Raw genomic sequence first — 8,024 nt, 5'->3', positions numbered from 1 at the left:
AAAACTTTTCTTTTTTTTAAACTTTTTTTAACACTTTTTTCATGACGTCTAAACATAACCTTACTTACAATCTATCCCTATTTTACTCTTCCTCTTCAAAAGTAAACAGTTTTTCCAATTTCAAAATTCTGCGAAAGAGCAAGTAAACATGCATTAAAAATACAGCGAACTAAGATGAGCTTTTAACGGAAGATTCATTTTTCTGAAACAAAATTCAATTTCCTGCCTTGAGCCATTCATTTCCCATTAAGTCTTTTAGAGAGATAAGCATTCTGGAATTTGTTTATAATTCATGAATTATGCTGTATTGACATCACAAAAAAGTAAAGTTTATGTTCAAAATTGCTGAACTCGCTAACTTTCGTCCCAAACATTATGGGAAGGTGAAAATATAGTTTTGAAGCCCAAAATTTGAAATTTAAAAAAATATATCACTAATTTATTGTTTTTATTACATGCTTAGAATTAATGCGGTTCATCTATACCTGTTAGTGCTGTGGATATATACTGTAAAATGTTAAAACAAATTGGAAAAAGTACAACACTTTCTTTTTATGTAAATTTATATTTCTCTTTCGAAACCAAAGTTAAACTACGTCAATACGCGCTCAGCTAATCCTCATATATATAGCACCCAATGATCGAGTAACGTCCCTGACATCATCAACAATGAAATTCAAGCCACGGAATGATAATTTGATAATATGTTTTGGTAATGTTTAACACGAAGAGAAAAGCTTTATTTTGAAAAGGCTGAAATGGATCAGCTAATTTAACTGTTTTACTGGTGAAACTGTCATTTCAGGGGAATGATGAAACGAAAAAGTGGACCTACAATGAACTCTATCTACTGGATTTTAGTGTTAATCCACTGGATTTCAACTATCAAAATATCACCAAACAGGCAATTGCTTTGTTTAAATATAGAAGCAATTTTTACCCATCCTTAACGGTCGATTTTCTAATAATTAACAAGAAGTTCCGTCTAGAACTAGACGAGCCTACTTTCCCGTATACCCATACTACTTTCTAGTACCTGATCAATATTCTCAAAAATAGCTAAAATCGCAAATTTTTTCAAACATATTTTTTTTAATATTTTAAGCTGATTTCTAGGAATAAAATATTCCTTACTTTTCTTCAAACAAAACGAACAAATAAAATAGCAGCACCTTTTAAACAAAGCAGCTAATACACTTCTTTCCATTAAAAATTTTTTTTTAACAGCTTTCAAAACGAAAAAATAATAATAAGTTCATTAAAATAAATACATCATATTAAAAAAATCGTTTCTTTTTCCCCTGTTGCCGAAAATAATTTTTTGAACGAATTAATGCACTTACCAAAATAAAAAAAAACAATAAAATGTCAACTTAAAGAAATAATTTTCATTGTCAAAAAAAAAAAAATCGTCTGCGCATATTTTTCGAGTTTATTCACCGAAAACTAAATACCTAAATTAAAACTTTAGCGTGAAAATAAAAACAAATCATATCAACAATAATTATTTCACAGTTAAAACCAAAGCAGCGGAGTCGGAGTCAATCTCATTTTGGGATAAAAGAGTCGGAGTCGAATATCCAAGAATCGGAGTCAGTCATTTGTCCTCCGTGTATAAATGTTTGCCAAAGCTACGAAGTCAGAGTCGAAGTCGGGGAGTCGGAGTCCGATTAATTGTCGGGAACAGGAGTCAGAGTCGGTGTCAGGTCCCCCTAAATTCTCGGAGTCGGAGTCGGGAGTAGGTCGTCAAGAGCTATTTCCAACAAAGTTTGTTTGAAGTAAATCCGCCTTCAAGTACGGAATCTACATTGACTTTCAGTTTCCCCGTAGGCGCTAATGTTAAGGGATTTGAACTGTTCAAAATTGAACGGAAAATTGTTCAAATCAAAAAGATATCTTATATACAAGTTTTTTATCAAAAGCTTTTTCCTACAAAGTTTGTTTGAAGCAAATTCGCCTCACAGTTCGGAATTGCCTTGAATTTCCCCGTAGGCGCTAATGTTAAATTTTTTTGAACTGTTCAAAATTGAACAAAAAATAGTTCAAATCAAAAAGTGAAATATGGGAATGAGGTGTCCTCGCCGAGATCTTTCGAACAAAAAAAAATTTGTTTGAATTGGACTATTCATTCAAAAGTTATTAGGGGGGGACAGACAGACAGACAGACAGACCGACAGACAGACAGACAGACCGACAGACAGACAGACCGACAGACATTTTTCCCCATCTCAATACCCTACTTTCCAATTTTTAATTTTTCAATATTTATTTAATTATTTTATTTATTTTTGACTTTTTTTTGTTTTTCACGATATTTTTAAGATGCATTAAGCCTTCTTTCATGCTTTTTTCTTCTTTTTCTGACTTTTACTGGGAAAGTAGGCTAAAAAGAGTTAATAAATTTTCCTTTGACCTTTAGGTTTGAGCTATGCTACCTTCCTTGTTTAGTTTCAAGTTTGATGTAGAATTACAGATAACTAAGCCTAATTCCATGTTCGTCTAGAACTAATCGTTCGATCCACACCCGATGTGATAAAAATAAGCTCACGTTAAAATTTTCTTCATTAACCTCAAATCAAACTAGCATGTTTATAATAGCTGCTTCTTAATAAATGACTTGAAAGGATCTTATAATATATGTAAAATGCTACTGATATTAGTTTAATGCCTCAGACATTCTAATAAGGATGCGCTGATAAGCAAATTGACCGATTACATATGAATCGGTAGTTGCTAATCGGCCGATTAATCAACTCAGCCGATTAATGATCAAAATTCTTTTTTAAGAACTACTACTTTTAATTCCAACTTATTCCAAATTAAAATTTTTCAATATTTATTTAATCATTTTTTTATTTTTGTCATATTTTTGAAACTTTGCGATATTTTAACGATGAATTACGGCACAGTTCATGTCTTCATTATTTTTTTTAAACTTTCACGGGAAATTAGGCTAAAAAAAAATTCGGTGCCTCTACTCCTACACATACAGTAGAAATTGTACCACTAAAATGTATAACTATTAAGCGAAATTAAATTGAAAATAAGAGTGATTCTTAAGAAAATACAGTGTGCAACGTAAGACACTATAAATTTAGATTTTGGTCAGCCATACTGCTTTAGTAAAACAAACATTAATTTTTAATTGTAAAACAGAAACGTATAAACGATGCTTCACTATCTTTCAAATATTTTTAATTTCATGGGAACATCTTGAAGTAGAGGAGGTTGGTCCAAAGCTGGTAGGTCGCCCAATGCGGGTTCGCCTTTGTATGCCCCCCCCCCCCATGGTGTGCTAGCGGTGATGAATACGTATGCTCTGTTACCCGAACACCCCCGAATTATTATCAATCCCAGCGAAGCAGCAGTGAAGCGACATGGCGCAAAAAGGCTTAAAATAAAAAAAATGACACATTTGCATACCATTTTTACCAAAATGTAACTTGTGATTAGACGAAGGCCAGCTTTTTTTTTTTTAAATTGTCAACTAGTGGTACCCGCACGGCTTTGCCCGTAATAAAAAAATTAAAAGGTCTTTTGGTTCGCTGTATATTTACAAATAATGTATGTTGAATTTTCTCGCCAGTTGGCTTGTACCCATCTTACGGTTCCACGTTATGATAATTTCGTATCTCGCCAATTGACTTGTGCCCATGTTACGGTTCCACGTTATGATAATTTCGTAATTTACTCGTCCATCTTATGATAATTTTGTTCTTAAAATTGGAATAGAAAAAGAACCACATCGAATTTTCGAAAAATCGCTTCGAGGTGCATACCCCCATGCTACAAACTAACTTTGTGCCAAATTACATGAAAATCGGTCGAACGGTCTAGGTGCTGTGCGCGTCACAGAGATCCTGACTGACAGACAGAGATCCGGACAGATATACTTTTAGCTTTATTATTAGTAAAGATAATAATAACTTATTCTGACACTATCCAGCTATAAACTACAATGGTCATTCCGTTTTGTTAATTATAAATTTAATGTTATAATTATTGAAATAAAAAACGTGTCATTGTGTAAAGCGGGTCGGGCAAAGTGGGTATAGGATTTAATCGTATATTTATTTAAAATTTCTTGACTCGTGTGCTGACTTAGATTTTCTCTTTCAATAGGACAAGTGTAACTTAAAAAAGTTATTTTTAGAATGGCACAATTTATTAGTCTATTAATTAACTCAGTTATTTCTTTATGTTTTATAAACAAATCTACTGACTTTAAATTGGATAAGTACAACTGTTTTATATTTTTTTAATATAATGGCAGGTAGGTAGTCAACTATTTTATCTATTTATAGCCTCATATTTGATTGGCAAATGTATCAAATCACAATTAGTTAAGCTTACCCGATTTGGGCCCACTGGTAGGGCAAAGCGGATTTTTCAAGTGTCTGTACTACTTGATAATAAATAAATATTGGGTTGAAAATAATGCACGAGTCACTTTTTATTTTTAAGTTCGATAGCCCTGCTATGAAATAAAACCAAAATTGTTTCGGTAAAAAGCCAAAAACTTACAACTACAGTTTTCGATCGTTCTTCGAAAACATACCCGCTTTGGGCCACCCTCCCCTATATATATTTTCCTTTCCTACTTTTTTTTTTCCTTTTTTTAAAACTTTTCTTTTTTTTAAACTTTTTTTAACACTTTTTTCATGACGTCTAAACATAACCTTACTTACAATCTATCCCTATTTTACTCTTCCTCTTCAAAAGTAAACAGTTTTTCCAATTTCAAAATTCTGCGAAAGAGCAAGTAAACATGCATTAAAAATACAGCGAACTAAGATGAGCTTTTAACGGAAGATTCATTTTTCTGAAACAAAATTCAATTTCCTGCCTTGAGCCATTCATTTCCCATTAAGTCTTTTAGAGAGATAAGCATTCTGGAATTTGTTTATAATTCATGAATTATGCTGTATTGACATCACAAAAAAGTAAAGTTTATGTTCAAAATTGCTGAACTCGCTAACTTTCGTCCCAAACATTATGGGAAGGTGAAAATATAGTTTTGAAGCCCAAAATTTGAAATTTAAAAAATATATCACTAATTTATTGTTTTTATTACATGCTTAGAATTAATGCGGTTCATCTATACCTGTTAGTGCTGTGGATATATACTGTAAAATGTTAAAACAAATTGGAAAAAGTACAACACTTTCTTTTTATGTAAATTTATATTTCTCTTTCGAAACCAAAGTTAAACTACGTCAATACGCGCTCAGCTAATCCTCATATATATAGCACCCAATGATCGAGTAACGTCCCTGACATCATCAACAATGAAACTCAAGCCACGGAATGATAATTTGATAATATGTTTTGGTAATGTTTAACACGAAGAGAAAAGCTTTATTTTGAAAAGGCTGAAATGGATCAGCTAATTTAACTGTTTTACTGGTGAAACTGTCATTTCAGGGGAATGATGAAACGAAAAAGTGGACCTACAATGAACTCTATCTACTGGATTTTAGTGTTAATCCACTGGATTTCAACTATCAAAATATCACCAAACAGGCAATTGCTTTGTTTAAATATAGAAGCAATTTTTACCCATCCTTAACGGTCGATGTTCTAATAATTAACAAGAAGTTCCGTCTAGAACTAGACGAGCCTACTTTCCCGTATACCCATACTACTTTCTAGTACCTGATCAATATTCTCAAAAATAGCTAAAATCGCAAATTTTTTCAAACATATTTTTTTTAATATTTTAAGCTGATTTCTAGGAATAAAATATTCCTTACTTTTCTTCAAACAAAACGAACAAATAAAATAGCAGCACCTTTTAAACAAAGCAGCTAATACACTTCTTTACATTAAAAAATTTTTTTTAACAGCTTTCAAAACGAAAAAATAATAATAAGTTCATTAAAATAAATACATCATATAAAAAAAATCGTTTCTTTTTCCCCTGTTGCCGAAAATAATTTTTTGAACGAATTAATGCACTTGCCAAAATAAAAAAAAACAATAAAATGTCAACTTAAAGAAATAATTTTCATTGTCAAAAAAAAAAAAATCGTCTGCGCATATTTTTCGAGTTTATTCACCGAAAACTAAATACCTAAATTAAAACTTTAGCGTGAAAATAAAAACAAATCATATCAACAATAATTATTTCACAGTTAAAACCAAAGCAGCGGAGTCGGAGTCAATCTCATTTTGGGATAAAAGAGTCGGAGTCGAATATCCAAGAATCGGAGTCAGTCATTTGTCCTCCGTGTATAAATGTTTGCCAAAGCTACGAAGTCAGAGTCGAAGTCGGGGAGTCGGAGTCCGATTAATTGTCGGGAACAGGAGTCAGAGTCGGTGTCAGGTCCCCCTAAATTCTCGGAGTCGGAGTCGGGAGTAGGTCGTCAAGAGCTATTTCCAACAAAGTTTGTTTGAAGCAAATTCGCCTCACAGTTCGGAATTGCCTTGAATTTCCCCGTAGGCGCTAATGTTAAATTTTTTTGAACTGTTCAAAATTAAACAAAAAATAGTTCAAATCAAAAAGTGAAATATGGGAATGAGGTGTCCTCGCCGAGATCTTTCGAACAAAAAAAAATTTGTTTGAATTGGACTATTCATTCAAAAGTTATTAGGGGGGGACAGACAGACAGACAGACAGACCGACAGACAGACAGACAGACCGACAGACAGACAGACCGACAGACAGACAGACCGACAGACAGACCGACAGACATTTTTCCCCATCTCAATACCCTACTTTCCAATTTTTAATTTTTCAATATTTATTTAATTATTTTATTTATTTTTGACTTTTTTTTGTTTTTCACGATATTTTTAAGATGCATTAAGCCTTCTTTCATGCTTTTTTCTTCTTTTTCTGACTTTTACTGGGAAAGTAGGCTAAAAAGAGTTAATAAATTTTCCTTTGACCTTTAGGTTTGAGCTATGCTACCTTCCTTGTTTAGTTTCAAGTTTGATGTAGAATTACAGATAACTAAGCCTAATTCCATGTTCGTCTAGAACTAATCGTTCGATCCACACCCGATGTGATAAAAATAAGCTCACGTTAAAATTTTCTTCATTAACCTCAAATCAAACTAGCATGTTTATAATAGCTGCTTCTTAATAAATGACTTGAAAGGATCTTATAATATATGTAAAATGCTACTGATATTAGTTTAATGCCTCAGACATTCTAATAAGGATGCGCTGATAAGCAAATTGACCGATTACATATGAATCGGTAGTTGCTAATCGGCCGATTAATCAACTCAGCCGATTAATGATCAAAATTCTTTTTTAAGAACTACTACTTTTAATTCCAACTTATTCCAAATTAAAATTTTTCAATATTTATTTAATCATTTTTTTATTTTTGTCATATTTTTGAAACTTTGCGATATTTTAACGATGAATTAGGGCACAGTTTGTGTCTTTATTCCTTTTTTTTTAACTTGAACAGTTAAGTAGGCTAAAAAAATCGAGTGCTGCACTCCTATGCCTACAGTAGACATTTTATCATAGAAAAATAAAATTATTAAATGAAGTTTAATTGTAACTGAAAATGTTTCTTAAGAAATTTATTTGTGCACCGTAGGACACACACACACACACAATAAATATGATTTTTATTCAGTCATACCGTCCAGAGAAAGTGAAGTTTAGTTATTTAATGAAAAGAAATAGCCTAAGAAGAAACTGCTGCTTTAGTAAAACCAACATTAATTTGTAATTGTAAGTAAAAGTTTTATCAAAACACAAATATATATATATATATATATATATATATATATATATATATATATATATATATATATATATATATATATATATATATATAAAAATTTTAATGTTATTGGAATATTATGGTACCTTTATTAACACTACGTCAAAATTATAATGTGTTAAAAAATGTATATATAAGTTCTTTTATAATCTGCTTAGCACGCTTTTTATTAATTAGTTTAAAATGCTAGCAATTATTTAAATACTCCTGTAGATTTAGGTATTCATGTTATTCATGTTATCTAGTTATTTTTTGGCTTCCTATTTTTATGTTGCAA

Source organism: Uloborus diversus, chromosome 6, assembly GCF_026930045.1.
Source record: "Uloborus diversus isolate 005 chromosome 6, Udiv.v.3.1, whole genome shotgun sequence".
NCBI lineage: Eukaryota > Metazoa > Arthropoda > Arachnida > Araneae > Uloboridae > Uloborus > Uloborus diversus.
Note: the sequence above shows the minus strand (reverse complement) of the source record.